This window comes from Hemitrygon akajei, chromosome 27 (genome assembly GCF_048418815.1).
Source record: "Hemitrygon akajei chromosome 27, sHemAka1.3, whole genome shotgun sequence".
In the NCBI taxonomy this organism is placed as follows: Eukaryota; Metazoa; Chordata; class Chondrichthyes; order Myliobatiformes; family Dasyatidae; genus Hemitrygon; species Hemitrygon akajei.
This window is the reverse complement of record NC_133150.1, coordinates 35,659,499-35,674,645: the sequence shown is the minus strand read 5'-3', so window position 1 is coordinate 35,674,645 and position 15,147 is coordinate 35,659,499. Positions and strand designations below refer to the sequence as shown.

General features: G+C 44.3%; 1 protein-coding gene across 1 annotated transcript in view; it reads left to right on the top strand.

The window, feature by feature from the left end:
• cntn2 (contactin 2) overlaps positions 1–15,147 on the top strand; it is a 227,392-nt gene that overhangs the window by 37,114 nt on the left and 175,131 nt on the right. The window lies entirely within an intron of this gene.

The window sequence follows — 15,147 nt, the reverse complement described above, 5'->3', positions numbered from 1 at the left end:
GTCTGGATAAATGCACTAGAGGTAAAAGTAAATGGATATATTATTGGGGTGATAAAAATGGATGGGGAGAAATTGACCAGTTGTGCCAAAGATGATGATTCGGCTGCCAGGTAATGTGAAGTGACTAAATACAATAACACGTTTCCTCTCTTCATTTTATTTTTTTATGATATCTCTGACAACATGAAACCCTTTATGGGGATTGGCTTTACAGCAGATAGATAGCCATTTAGTGAGGGATTGTAATCCCAAGGAAAGCCCCTGATTTCCTCTTTGTGCACCTACTGTTTCATCAAGAAAAAGATGGCCTTATACAGTGGAGCACGCCACCTCATTGTCGCCTTGGCCGAGACACAGAGGACAATGAGAAGTACAAAAATAATTTGTGGCTCTTCTTATTGCACTTCATCTCTTCGATTTATGCTGATTTTAACAGAGTGTTCTCAAAATGAAAAGGCAATGTTCCAACTCACTGCACCACCTCATCCCTCCATCAGAATGGAGAAAAGCATTACATCCCTGAGAGAGCATGAGTTTGTGTCAAAGTGCAATTAAACAACCAGAGTCATAGAGTCACACAGCAGGGAAGCAGGCCATTCGGCCCATCTCACCCATGCCAACTGTATTGCCCAGCAAGCTCATCCCACCTGCCTGCATTTGGCCTATAGCATTCTAAACCTCTCCTATCCATCTGGATGACTTGTAAATGCTGCTCACATACCCACCTCAACCTTTCCTCCTGGAAGCTCATTCCAAACATGCACCACTCATTGTGTGCCGAAACTGCCCCTGATATCCCTTATAAATCTCTTGCCTCTGATCTTAAAGTTATGCCCCCTTGTTTATAGCAACCCCCTCCCTGAGAAAAGATCTATGTGCTTTCACCCTGTCTATGCTTCTCATGATCTTTTATAACCCTGTCACCGCTCAATCTTTTGCATTCCAGGGAATAAATTCCTAGTCCGTGAAACCTCTCCTTGTCATTCAGACGCCCAAGTCCAGGTAACCACCTGATAAATCTTTTCTACACTCTGTCTAGTTTAATAAATTTTTATTAAACCAGAACCAGTGACTAGAACTGTACACGATACCCCAAGTGTGATCTCACTGGAGTCTTATATGTAGTACTATGCAGAAGTCTGAGACACACATTTATATATAGCAAGGCTGCCTAAGACTTTTGGGCAGTTCTGTATTTGTCAATGTGGAGCGTAGACTGAGTTTGTAAACCTGGCGGGAGCATCGGATGTTGGGAATGGTAAGGGAGGGGTGTGGGACAGGTGGCAGAGGAGGAGTGTCGGGACAAGGTACGTCGTAGGTGCAGACACAGCCAGCCCTGAGACACCAGACAAGGTCATCTGATTCCAAACAATCGGTTTATTGATCATTACAGAAAGTCTCTCTTGTGCTTCCCGCTCCCTCCCCCTTTCCCTACCCCTTTTCCCAACCATGATTTCCCCTCTTCCTGCCCCCTTCCCCACTCTCAGTCCACAATAGAGACCCATATCAGAATCAGGTTTATCCCATATGTCATGAAATGGGTTTTTTTTGTGAGAACAGTGCAATCGATAAAATCACTACAAGACTGTGTAAAAGTCTTAGGCACCCTAGCTATATATATATGTGTGTAAGACTTTTAGAGAGTACTGTAGCTGTAACACAACTTCCTAACTCCTATACTTAGTGACCTGACTGATGAAGACTGGCATGCTGAACTCCTTCACCACCCTATCTACCTGTGATGCTGATTTCAGCGAACTGCTGTATGCACTGGTGCACCTTGGTCTCTCTGCTCCGTGATATTCCCAGGCCCCACCATTTACCATCAGAGCCTTAACCTGGTTAAATCCCTCAAAATGCAATACTCATATTTATCATAATTGAAACACATTCTCATCCCACATACCTAATTAATCAAGGTTCCCCAGAAATTTCTCATAATATTCTGTTATTTTCAACACCATCTACTTCAGTATCATCCTCAAAATGACTAACCTTGCGTTGTACATTCATATCCAAATCGCTCATATAAATTACACAAAATAAAGGTCACACCACTTGACACAGGCCTCCAATCTGATGGTGGAACCTTTGACCATCACCCTCTGCTCCCTACCATAGAAACATAGAAACATAGAAAACCTACAGCACAATACAGGCCCTTTGGCCCACAAAGTTGTGCCAAACACGTCCCTACCTTAGAAATTACTAGGCTTACCCATAGCCCTCTATTTTTCTAAGCTCCATGTACCTATCCAAAAGTCTCTTAAAAGACCCTACCGTATCTACCTCCACCACCATTGCCAGCAGCCCATTTCATACACTCACCACTCTCTGAGTAAAAAACTTACCCCTGACATCTCCTCTGTACCTACTCACCAGCACCTTAAACCTGTGTCCTCTTGTGGCAACCATTTCAGCCCTGGGGAAAAAACCTCTGACTATCCACACAATCAATGCCTCCTAACATCTTATACACCTCTATCAGGTCACCTCTCATCCTCTGTCACTCAGACAATTATGAATTCAATCCACTATCTTCCTTATCCCTTGTTATATAATCTTCCAGATTACCCTGCCGTGAGGGACTTGCTAAAATCCATGTAGATAATATTCACCGCCTATTCCCATCTACCCTCCTTGGAGAACTCCCAGAGATTCGTCAAACATGACTTCGTACACAAAAAGCCATTCTGTTCCAAACTGAAATCTATCTCTGCAAATATTGGTAGCCCCTCTCACCCAGAATCCCCTCAGCAATTTACCCATCCTTGATATCACACTCATCGGCCTCTAGTTTCCTGGCTCATTTTTGCTATCCCAACTAAATACAGTCCGTAATGTTACTTCACTGGCAACTCTCCAATCCTCTGGGACCTCATATGTGCCCAGAAATTAAACAAAACTTTCAGCAAAGCTCGGCAATTTCTTCTCCAGGTTCCCACAGGGTCTGAAAGTGCGCCAGGTCCAGGCCCATCTTTGTCCATTTTAAGTCTCCAGTACCTCCCTCCTACCTATTTGTATGCAGTCCAAGACAACACCACCCCTTAGCTTCTCCTCAGTGCAAAAGTGATTAACTGGCATAAAATAATTCATTTATTCGATGCTGGTATCGAGTCCATGTTCTATGAAACCTCTGCTGCAAAACCCTTCTTTTCCCGTTGGTTTTTCCAACTCAACATTTGCTCTTTCCCTTCCTTTGTTGTAAAGACCTTTCACAATCTCCCCCATGAATGAGGAATTCTCCACAAGTACAAGTTGGCTTTGTTATTGCTGATCACATTCTTCATACTAAAAACAAAGGACTATGTGTCCAATTAATTTGTACTGATGTCAGAAAAGGTTCTGTGTTATCAACAACTGCTGACAGGGGATTCACAATTTTAAACTCTACTGAAGCTTGAACACTCTAGCCATCAGAAAATGTGTGGATTGGTGATGAGTGGACAACCCTAAAATGTATTTCTTAATTACTGAACAAAGAATTTTTTTCTTCATTTCTTTTCGTATTATAGTGCTGGAAGGCACCACTGAGTTGATCATCACCAGAGAAAAATTCCCAGCAAGTTAAATTTCACAAATGGAAAATGACCTAAAAGTTAGTTCAAATTTCAAAGTAAATTTATCACCAAAATACATATATGTCACCACATACAGCCCCGAGATTCATTTTCTTGCAGGCAATAGCTGTAAAAACAAGAAAAACAATAGAATTGATGAAAGACTGCCTCCAACAGGACGGACAAAATCTCAACGTGCAAAGGACAGCAAACTGTGAAAGTACAAAAATAAATAATAAGAAATAAATAAACAATAAATATTAAGAACATGAGATGAAGAGTCCTTGAAAGAGGGTCCGTACAGTCGATTGTGGGAACAGTTCAGTGATGGGGTGATTGAAGTTATCCCCTCTTAGTCAAGAGCCTGATGGCTGAGGGGCAATAATGCTCCTGACCAGCTGCATCACTGCCTGGTTCGGGAATTGCACCATCTCGGATCGCAAGACCCTGCAGCAGATAGCAAGGTTAGCTGAGAAGATCATCGGGGTCTTTCTTCCCGCTATTACAGACATTTACACCACACGCTGCACTCACAAAGCTAGCAGTATTGTGAAGGACCCCACGCACCCCTCATATGAACTCTTCTCCCTCCTGCCATCTGGCAAAAGGTACCAAACATTCAGGCTCTCATAACCAGACTGTGCAAGAGTTTCTTCCCCAAAGCCAACAGACTCCTCAATACTCAAAGTCTAGACTGACATCTACATCATTTATTATTATATTGAAATTTGTACTCTACTGTGCTTATTGTCTTGTTTATTAATCATTGTACTGCCCTGCACTGTTTTGTGAACTTAATGTAGTCCTGTGCAGGTCTGTAGTCCAGTGCAGTTTTTATGTTGTTTTACGTAGTCTAGTGTAGCCTTGTGCTGTCTCACATAGTCTAGTGTAGTTTTGTGTTGATTCGTGTAGCACCAGGGTCCTTGAGAAACATTGTTTCACTTTTACTGTGTACTGTACCAGCAATTTATGGACGAAATGACAATAAACTTGACTTGACTTGAACCTGGTGTGTGGGTCCTGACGACCCTATCCTTCTTCCTGATTGTAGAAGAGAGCTTGGCCTGGATGGTGGGAGTCCTTGATGATGCTACTTTCTGCGACAGCGTTCCATGAAGATGTGCTCGATGTTTGAGATAGCTTTATGCAAGATGGACTGGGCCATATTCACTACCTTTTGTAGGCTTTTCCATTCAAGGGCATTGGCATTGCAATGTCAGGTTGTGATGCAGTCAATCAATATATTCTTCACCACACACCTGTAGAAGTTTGAGATGATATGCCAAACCTTCACAAACTTCTAAGAAAGTAGAGGACCTGGTGTGCTTTCTTTGTAGTTGCACTTTCGTGCTGGGCCCAGGACAGATCCTCTGAAATGATAACACTGAGGAATTTTGTGGTGAACTACATATACCTGTCTGGACTGCTCCTGTGGCTCCTCCCACAGACCCCTGCTGACTGCTCCTGTGGCCCCTCCCACAGACCCCCTGCTGACTGCTCCTGTGGCTCCTCCCACAGACCCCCTGCTGACTGCTCCTGTGGCTCCGCCCACAGACCCCTGCTGACAGCTCCTGTGGCTCCTCCCACAGACCCCTGCTGACTGCTCCTGTGGCTCCTCCCACAGACCCCTGCTGACTCCTCCTGTGGCTCCTCCCACAGACCCCCTGCTGACTGCTCCTGTGGCTCCTCCCACAGACCCCTGCTGACTGCTCCTGTGGCTCCTCCCACAAACCCCTGCTGACTCCTCCTGTGGCTCCTCCCACAGACCCCTGCTGACTGCTCCTGTGGCTCCTCCCACAGACCCCCGCTGACTGCTCCTGTGGCTCCTCCCACAGACCCCTGCTGACTGCTCCTGTGGCTCCTCCCACAGACCCCCTGCTGACTGCTCCTGTGGCTCCTCCCACAGACCCCCTGCTGACTGCTCCTGTGGCTCCTCCCACAGACCCCTGCTGACTGCTCCTGTGGCTCCTCCCACAGACCCTGCTGACTGCTCCTGTGGCTCCTCCCACAGACCCCTGCTGACTGCTCCTGTGGCTCCTCCCACAGACCCTGCTGACTGCTCCTGTGGCTCCTCCCACAGACCCCCCGCTGACTGCTCCTGTGACTCCTCCCCCCGCTGACTGCTCCTGTGGCTCCGCCCACAGACCCCGGTATAAAGGCGACTGAGGCCTGTTGCCCAGCCTCATTCTCCAGGATGTAGTGTTGTTCATTCTTCCAGTCAATAAAAGCCGATACCTCGCTTCTTACGTCTCAGAGTGAGTTATTGATGGTGCATCAAATTTAAAGTTGCTGATCCCCCAGTGAGGACTGGCTCATAGACCTCCAGCTCCTTCCTCCTGAAGTCAATAATCAGCTCCCTAGTCTGGCTGACATAGAGTGAGAGGCTGTTCACCACTCAGCCAGATTTTTAATCTCCCTTTTATATGCTGATTCGTCGCCACCTTTGATGTCTGCCAACTGCAGTGGTGTCGTCAGAAAACTTAAATATGGCTTTGGAGCTATGCTTAGCCTCACAGTCATAAGCATAAAGTGAGTAGAGCAGGGGACTAAGCACACAGCCTTGTGTTGCACTGGTGCTGATGGAGATCATGGAGGAAATGTTTGGACCAATCATAGAATATTACAGCACAGTACAGGCCCTTCAGCCCACAATGTTGTGCTGACCTGTTAACATACTCCAACATCAATTATCTTTTACGCCTCTATCATGTCGACTCTCATTGTCCTTTGCTCCAAAGAGTAAAGCCCTAGCTCGCACAGCCTATCAAAACTGCAGGCACAAGGATAAGTTCATTGCTGGGTAACCAGCAGTGAGTTACCTTCTGGCAGTGGAAAGTGGAACTTGTCTTGAATGGATGGTTGAGGCCAGATTTGGTCTTCATTAAAGGAGCATATGTGGCTGCCAGTGATTCCAAGTTGTTTCAGTTCCTCTAATTTTTCATTGTCGCCCAAGACACTCTCTCTCTCTCCCTCCCTCCCTCCCTCCCTCTCTCTCCCTCTCTCTCTCCCTCCCTCCCTCCCTCCCTCTCTCTCTCTCTCTCTCTCTCCCTCTCTCTCTCCCTCCCTCCCTCCCTCCCTCTCTCTCTCTCTCTCTCTCTCTCTCTCTCTCTCTCTCTCTCTCTCTCTCTCTCTCTCTCTCTCTCTCTCTCCCCCCCCCCCCCCCCGCAAGAGTGCATGGTTCATAAAGCGATCTCACACCATTTCCTCCAGCATGTTTAAAGTGCTTTTCCCAAAGTTAAAAGTTCAAAGTAATTTTATCACCAAAGCGTGTATGGACAGTACATATCACTGTATACTATCTTGTGATTCATTTTCTTGCAGGTATTGACAGAAAAATAAAGATATGCAAAGCTATTTCTGTAAAAACCGTAAATAACCAATGTACAAAAAAGAGAAATCATGCAAATAATTTTTTAAAAGTAACAAAATAATATGGAGCTGAAGAGGTCTTGAAAGTGAGTCTATAAGTTGTGGAATCAGTTTGCATTGAGGAGAGTGAAATTATCCACGCTGGTTCAGGAGCCTGGTGGTTGTAGGGTAATGACTGTTTCCCATCCGCTGGGGTTGGCTTCTGTACCACCTGCCTGATTGTAGTAGTGAGATGAGAACATGGCCTGGATGATGGAGGTCCTATGTTTTTTTACATCTTTAGAGCAAAGGAAGAAAGAGTAGGAATGGCCATATATACCTTGTGCCTGATCTATCATGTAACAATAACAGTGCTGACCTTCCATTCTCCTGCTCTATCCCCATAACCCCTCAATTCCTTTAATAATGAAAAATCAATCAATCAATCTCTGTTTTGAGTGCAGTCATTGACTGGGCCACCACAGCCCTCCAGAGAAGTTGGAAAAACTCACTGCTATTTACCTGAAAAAGTTTCTCCTCCATTTGGTCTCAACTGGCCCATCCAGTATTTTGAGACTAGCTAATTTTCCTCAGGCAAGGGAAAATCACTGACCTGTTTTTACCCAATCCTGCCCTGAAAGAACCTTGCACCTCCAGCAATGTTATTATGTGCATAAAAAGTAATAAAAATTAGTTTTTAAAAGCATGTATTGTTCTCTTCATCATATTTTTTTAAGATTAGCTCTCATAAAAAAAGCAGGACAAATTGTTCCATTCAATTTTTGCAGCTACAATAGCACAACAAATTCACTAGCTGTGTTAACAGCCATGTTATGAATGTATCAATCTTTTAAAATTATTATTTCTGTGATAGAAGGATTTTAGAGATATTTGCAGTGCTGGGTGGGTAATTGCTTTTAAGATGTTCTGTTTACAATTGAAACACATTAAGCAATTTGAAGAAAAACAGGGAAAGTTTGGACAAAAAGTTACTTGACCTGAAATGTTAATTATCTTTACATTTCCACAGGCGCTGCCTGTCCTGGTGAGTAATTACAGTATTTTCTGTTTTTATTTTTAACTTGATTCTAAAGGCAGACACAGCTGCTGATACATGCATGAGTTAGACCTTAAGACTTAGGAGTAGAATTAGGCCATTCGGCCTATTGAGTTTACTCTGCCATTCAACCACGGCTGATTTATTATCCCTCCCAATCCCATTCTCCTGCCTTCTTGTAATCTACAATAACCTTACTAATCAAGAATACAACAACCTCAGCTTTAGAAATACCCAGTCAGTTGGCATCCACTGCCATCTGCGACAATGAATCTCAGAGATTCACCCCCCTCTGTGGCTGAAGAAATCCCTCCTCATCCCTGTTCTAAAGAGACTCCCATGTTTTCTGAGGCGGTGCCCTCTGGTCCTAGACTCCCCCACTACAGGAAACATGCTCTCCATGTCCACTCCATCTAGGCCTTTCAATATTCAATAGGAACAGGCCTTGCAGTGCACAATGATTCCCCCCCGGCCCCCTGATTTTTAAACTCCTGCGAGTACAGGTCCAGATTCATGAAACACTCCTCATAATTAACCCTTTTTTCCCAGGATCATTCTCATGAACTTCCTCTGGATCGCCACTGGTGCCAGCACATCCTTTCTTCAATGAGGGGCACAAAACTGCCCAGAATATTCCAAGTGCAGTCTGACCAATGCTTTATTGAATCAGCATTAAATCCTTGTTTTTATGTTCTGGTCCTCTCGAATTGAATGCCAGCATTCTATCTGACATCTGTTACCAATCTAGTGTCCACACAGACGTCAACTTCACTAGAATGCGGATGATGCCTCTGACATAAGCCAGTTCTTTTATCCAGCATCATTAAGAGACCATAAGCGTATACACTGGTCATTAGTTCCTTTGCCTTTAACCTTTCACATGGGACTGCCACCTATATTCAGTGGCCACTTTATTAGGTACACCTGTACTCCAGCTTTTTAATGCAAATATCTAATCAGCCAATCATGAGGCAGCAGCTCAATGCATAGAAGCATGCAGACACGGTCAAGAGGTTCAGTTATTGTTCAGAGCAAACATCAGAATGGTGAAAGGAGTGCGATCTAAGTGACTGGCGGTAGAAGCACAAACACGAGAAAATCTGCAGATGCTGGCAGTCCAAAGTGACACACACAGGATGCTGGGGGAGCTCAGCAGGTCTGGCAGCACCTATGGAAAAGAGTAAACAGTCAGACCGAGACCCTTCGTCAGGACTCGTGGAATGGTTGTTGGTGTTTTGAGTATCTCCGAAATTGCTGATCTGCTGGGATTTTCAGGCACAACGGTCAGTAGAGTTTTAGAGGTTGGTGCAAAAAACAGAAAAAAAATCCAGTAGGCAGCAGTTGTGTGTGTGAAAACGCCTTGTTAATGAGAGAGGTCAGAGGAGAATGGCCAGATTGGTTCAAGCTGACAGGAAAGTGAGAGTAACTCAGATAACCACACATTACAATAGTGGTGTGAAGAAAAGCACCTCTGAACACAAATGTTGAACCTTGAAGTGGACGGGCTACAGCAGCAGAAGACCACGAACATACACTCAGTGGCCGCTTTACTAAATACATGAGATACCTAATAAAGTGTCCGTTCAGTGTATATCCCCCTGTACTTCTTTTTAGATTTACTCACCTTTATTAAATTACCATTGTTACAAAGCAGCAGGCAGGCTGGTGTGAGGGTGCGAAGTTCTGAGCTTTGAATTTCCGTTCAGTGATATTCTGTGCTCAGCTGACAGCAAAAACAAACCAACACCTACTTCCAACAAGGAAGATAATGAAGCTTCTGCTTTGTGGTGTGAATACAAATTTGGAAAAAGCGGCAGAGAGGCAACTTTTAGGATGCCCTGACCCCGGAGAATGAGCGGTGACCTAATAGAAGGTTATAAAAACATAAGGGGTAAAGGTAAGGTGGATGGTCTGAGTCTTTTCTCCAGGGTGGGGAAAATCCAAAACTAGAAGCACAGATGCAAGGTAAGAGGGGAGAGGTTTGAAAGAGAACTGAGAAGTAAGTTCTTTACATAGAGGGTAGTGAGTACCTGAATTACGCGGCCTGCGGAAGTGGTGGTGGTGGATAGAATTGCAGCATTTAAGAGACATGGAGCAGAGAGGCTTGGAGGTTAGGGACCTAACACGGACTGTTGGGACTGCCAGGAAGGATGCTGTGGGCAGCGTGGAATAGATCATCTGAAGGGTTTCTTTCAGTGCTGTATGACCCTATGACCCACGCCGCATCAGCAATGCATCGAAAAGTGAACAGGAATCTGCAGTAAATTGGCACTCTCCAAAGGGAGGTTGCGGGGCACAGCTGATAGAACAGCTGCCTTACAGTTCCAGGGACCAGTTTCAATCCCGACCTCTTGCAACATCTGCATGGAGTTTGCACGTTGTCCTTGTAACCATGTGGGTTTCTTCTGGGTGCTCCACTTTTCTCCCACAGCCCAATGACATGCAGGTTTGTGGGTTTATTGGCCACTATAAATTGCTGCTAGTGTGTAGGTGAGCGTGGGACCTGGTGGAAGTTGATGAGAATATAGAATAACATAAGGTTTGTGTAAATGGGTGGTGGGGCGGAGATACCAAAGGAAGTGTAAGGCACTCCTTACCTCCACTAACATGCAGCTCACCCTCGGGAAAGGTGTAGAACCCGCTTATTCCACACCCCCCCTCCCGTGTCTTCATATCACAAGTCCTGGTTATGCAACCACTGAAGAGTTATCGATAATGGCTGGGGTCACCCGTCTCAGACCATAAGACCATAAGATATAGGAGCAGAAGTAGGCCAATAGGCCCATCGAGTCTGCTCCGTCATTCAATCATGGGCTAATCCAATTCTTCCAGTCATTCCCACTCCCCTGCCTTCTCCCCATATCCTTTGATGCCCTGGCTAAACAAGAACACAGCCTCCACAACCGCTTATGGCAACACATCCCACATAATTCCACCCTCTGACTAAAGTAATTTCTCTGCATCTCTGTTCTAAATGGATGTCCTTCAATCCTGAAGTCGTGCCCTCTTGTCCTAGACTCCCCTACCATGGGAAATAACTTTGCCATATCTAATCTGTTCAAGCCTTTTAGCATTTGGAATGTTTGTATGGGATCTCCCCTCATTCTCCTGAACTCCAGGGAATACAGCCCCAGAGCTGCCAGACATTCCTCATACGGTAACCCTTTCATTCCTGGAATCATTCTTGTGAATCTTCTCTGAACCCTCTCCAATGTCAGTATATCTTTTCTAAAGTAAGGAGCCCAAAACTGTACACAATACTCCAAGTGTGGTCTCACAAGTGCCTTACAGAGCCTCAACATCACAATCCTGCTCTTATATTCTATACCTGGAGAAATGAATGACAACATTGCATTCACCTTCTTCACCACCAATTCAACCTAGAGATTAACCTTTAGGGTATCCTGCACAAGGACTCCCAATTCCCTTTGCAACTCTGCATTTTGAATTTTCTCCCCATCTAAATAATAGTCTGCCCATTTATTTCTTCCACCAAAGTGCATGTCCATATACTTTCCAACATTGTATTTCATTTGCCACTTCTTTGCCCATTCCCCCAAACTATCTAAGTCTCTCTGCAGGCTCTCTTTTCCTCAACATGACCCACTCCTCCACCTATCTTTGTATCATCGGCAAATTTAGCCACAAATCCATTAATGCTATAGTCCAAATCATTGATATACATTGTAAAAAGCAGCGGTCCCAACACTGACCCCTGTGGAACTCCACTGGTAACCAGCAGCCAGCCAGAATAGGATCCCTTTAATCCCACTCACTGTTTTCTGCCAATCAGCCAATGCTCCACCCATGCTAGTAACTCCCCTGTAATTCCAAGGGCTTTTAACTTGTAAAGACACTGCTCAGAAGAAGGCAATGGCAAACCACTTCTATGAAAAAATCTGCCAAGAATAATCATGGTCATGGACACAGAGAGGAAGACCATGATGATACGACAGTGCACATGATCATGAGGATAGTTAAGAGACAAAGAAGATTCTGCAGATGCCGGAAATCTTGAGCAAAACACAAAGTTGTTGGAGGAACTCAGCAGGTCAGGCAGCATGTCTGGAGGGAAATAAACAGTTGATGTTTTGTGCCAAGACCCTTCATCAGGATTCTTTCTTTGTGCACTGGCTAATGGTTAGATTGGACTTGGTGGGCTGAAGGGATAGTGCCTATGCTATACTGTATCTCTATAATTCTCAATGAAGGAGACAGAGAGAGCAAAAATAATCATTGTTGGTATGGCAACAAGTTGCACTTGTACAGTGTAACTAACAGAAACAAGCTCCACTATGCAGTCTAATCCAGACTGATATGATCTATTCCACTTTCCTCTCTGAACCCCAGCACTCTTGATTCCCCTTCAGTCCAGTGCTCTCTTTTTCCCATTATAAACACATCCAGTGGTTCGGTCTTTGCAAATCCCTGAGGTAGAGTATTCCTCTGTAAGAAAAAAAATCCTCTTCGTCCGCTCCTTAATAAATGACCCCTCATTCCAAGACCAAGACCTCCTGTTGCGGACTCCTCCGGAAGGTGAAATAACCTTTCAACATCTCTCTTTTAAGGCAATTTCAGAACCATTAATGTTTCTAAGCTCAAGAGAATATCGGCCTACTCTGTGTAATCTGTTATCATAAACGAATTCCCTCAGCCCAAGACCAGTCTAATGAACTTTCACAGTGCCGCATCACAGGCTGGTGCGCCTTTCCTTTAGTAAGAAAGCTAACTGCACATGGTATGCAGTTATAAATAGTACAGAACCTGTACTGAAAGGCATTTCACAGAAACGTCATCTCACAAAATCTGACATTCAGCTACTATAACATAAGTGATCAATAATTTTAAGAGGCATCCCAAGAGAAGAACAGTGCGGTTTAGGCAAAGAATTCTGGACTTCAGGCCCCAATTCATGATGAAGCGGGAATTTCGCTGAGTTTAGATAGCAGTTATTATCATCGGCTGTAGCTGACGTATATTGTTGAAGGTGAGCTTTGCTGTTCTCGGCCTGAGAGTGTTCAATATTTTGAATGCTCTGATAAAGTTAAATGACTTGATTACTAATTTAGACCTTCTGCAGATTATAACCATATAACAATTACAGCACGGAAACAAGCCATCTCGGCCCTTCTAGTCCGTGCCGAACGCTTACTCTCACCTAGTCCCACCGACCAATTATCTTATAGAGTAACATTATATTTTTATTATTCATTTTTCTCTGATTGAAAGACTTGTTCTTCACTTGCCATTGTACACTTAATGGTCACTTACTGTATACACATGTACACGTGCTCGTTATTGCAAATATCTAATCAGCCAATCCTGTGGCAGCAACTCAGTGCGTAAAAGCATGCAGGCACGGTCAAGAGGTTCAGTTGTTGTTCAGACCAAACATCAGAATGGGGAAGAAACATGATCTAAGTGACTTTGGCCATGGAATGGTTGTTGGTGCCAGATGGGGTTGCTTAATATCTCAGAAACTGCTGATCTCCTGGAATTTTCACATACAACAGCCTCTAGAGTTTGGTGTGATAAACAAAACAAAAAATTCAGAGAGCAGTAGTTCTGTGGGTGAACACACATTGTTACTGAGAGTGATCAGAGGAGAATGGCCAGACCAGTTCAAGCTGACAAGAAGGCAACAGTAACAACTAAGAACACGTTACAACAGTAGTGTGCAGAAGAGCATCTGACTGTACAACACATCAAACCTTGATGTGGATGGGCCACAGCATCAGAAGACCATGAGCATACACTCAGTGGCCACTTTATCAGGTGAAGGAGCTAACAATTGAATGTAGGCGAGAATAAATGTGAATGTTAGTTTTAGCAGAGAGATCTCCAATCATCTAGAGCTTTGCCCCAAACCTCAATGACTGGAAGACTAGTAATTTGCCTTCTATTAATAGCAACATACCTCACACTTTGGCAACATGCCTTCCCTTACTGGCAATGTGCCTTGAAGTGATACCAGTTGCTATTGAAGTGTAACGTAGAGAAGGCACAATACTTAGAGCTGAGATACAACAAAACCCATTTCCCCCTCATCTCCGGCTGAAACATTGTGCACTGCCTCACCTCACTGCCTGCTTTAAAGCTCATAAAGCTCTTTCACAAATGGGAGTATTCAATTAAAATAACAAATGCCCAGTGGCATGAAACTATTCAAAGCCAAGATATGAGGTATGCCCATAAACTACTTCTCTGCCAGGCAACACATTCCAAGGTAGTTGATAACAATGCTTAGTTTTTGAGTGGGTGTTTATTGTATAATTTTATAATGTTCTCTAGTGTCTGCGTGCATCAATCATTACATCATAATCTTTAAGAATTTAATGTGGTAAGGCATGTACGTACAATATACAGCATGGCACAGACAAGTAGACCCAAGATCTTTGTTCTGGTAATAATGTCCTTGGGTGATGGGGATGCATCTCCACCAAAAGAGGTCTAAGGCACTCCTTCCCTCCACTACCCTACAGAACACCCTTTGGGCAAAGTGCAGCACCTGTTTGCCCCCTCCCTCCCCCCCCCCCGATCAGGGTCACAAGAAGTCATAAGAGCAGATGGTGGATGGTTGTATGATCAGTTGCTATATATCACATGTCCTGGTTGTGTGACCACTGATGCCAGGCAGACAATTCTGAAGGGTATTAATAATGGTTGAAGTCACCCGTCTTGTAAGGACACTGCCCAGAGGAAGGCAATGGCAAACCACTTCTGTGGAAAAGTTTGTCAGAGTCAATCATGGTCAAGACCAAATCACCTGTGTTGTACAACCTGGCACATAATGAATGAATGAAGTAATGGTCCATGTAAATCTCCTACACCCCTTCAGCTCAGCCTCCAGCTAACGCTGTTCCTTGATCCCTCAGGAGGGTTTGTCCAGATTGTGCTTAAAAGCAGTTCTGTTATTTGGTGCAACTCCCTGAGACTGTGCCTTTCATTTACTAACAGAATCTCACTACCAGGTTCAGCAATAGTTATTACCCTACAACCACCAGCTTCCTGAACAAACATGGACAACTTCATTCACTTCAACTCTAAACTAATTCCACAATCCATGGATCACTTTCAAGGACTTTTTGTCAATATTCTCAATATTTATTGCTTGTTTATTATTATTATTTTTGTCTTTGCACAGTTTGTTGTCTTTTGCACATTGGTTGCCTGACCATCCTG